The sequence below is a fragment of the Octopus bimaculoides genome, chromosome 21, assembly GCF_001194135.2.
Source record: "Octopus bimaculoides isolate UCB-OBI-ISO-001 chromosome 21, ASM119413v2, whole genome shotgun sequence".
Classification (NCBI taxonomy): domain Eukaryota; kingdom Metazoa; phylum Mollusca; class Cephalopoda; order Octopoda; family Octopodidae; genus Octopus; species Octopus bimaculoides.
In genome coordinates, this window is record NC_069001.1 from 36138901 (window position 1) to 36139604 (window position 704).

At 36.6% G+C, this 704-nt stretch overlaps 1 protein-coding gene across 2 annotated transcripts in view; it reads left to right on the forward strand.

The window, feature by feature from the left end:
* The window catches only part of LOC106875053 (neuron navigator 3), a 629108-nt gene that overhangs the window by 462839 nt on the left and 165565 nt on the right, over window positions 1–704 (forward strand). The window lies entirely within an intron of this gene.

The following is a 704-nucleotide window of genomic DNA, read 5'->3' on the forward strand; positions in this document are numbered from 1 at the left end:
GCAAAAAAAAAATCTAGCCTTGTGCCTAGAGTAAAAAAGATTACTATAATTATTATGAAGGTGGTGAGCTGGCAGAATCGTTAGCATGCCAGGCGAAATGCTTAGCGGTATTTTGTCTGCCGCTACGTACTGAGTTCAAATTCCGCCAAGATCGACTTCACCTTTCATCCTTTCGGGGTCAATTAAATAGGTTCTAGTTACGCAGTGGGGTCAGTGTAATTGATTTAATCCCCTCCCACAAGCTGCCCTAGTGGCAAAAATTTGAAATCATTATTATTATTATTATTATTATTATTATTATTATTACTACATGCTAATTGAATTAGCAGGAATGTTATCATGAAATCACAGTCACTTCAAGTCTCAAGAGTCTTTCTTAGGATTCTGGCAGAATACAGGAATGGTACCTTTCTGCAGGTCAAAAAGAAATCCAAGTCACAATCTTGCTATCTTACAGTCTCTCAGGTACCAGTTTGAGTCGTCTTCCACTGTTCTTGATAATCATATCTGGTCCTTCTACTTCTACGGTATAGTCAGGCCTTATGGAGAAGTCTTGGAAAATCTGGTAATTCCATAGAATCCATGCAGTTCGGAAGCAACCATTTTTTTTTTTTGTTTTTAAATAATAAAACTATGAACAGAAATAAATTTCTTTAAATTACTGTAGCTTAGAATATTATACATTCGACCCACCCACCCCCAGT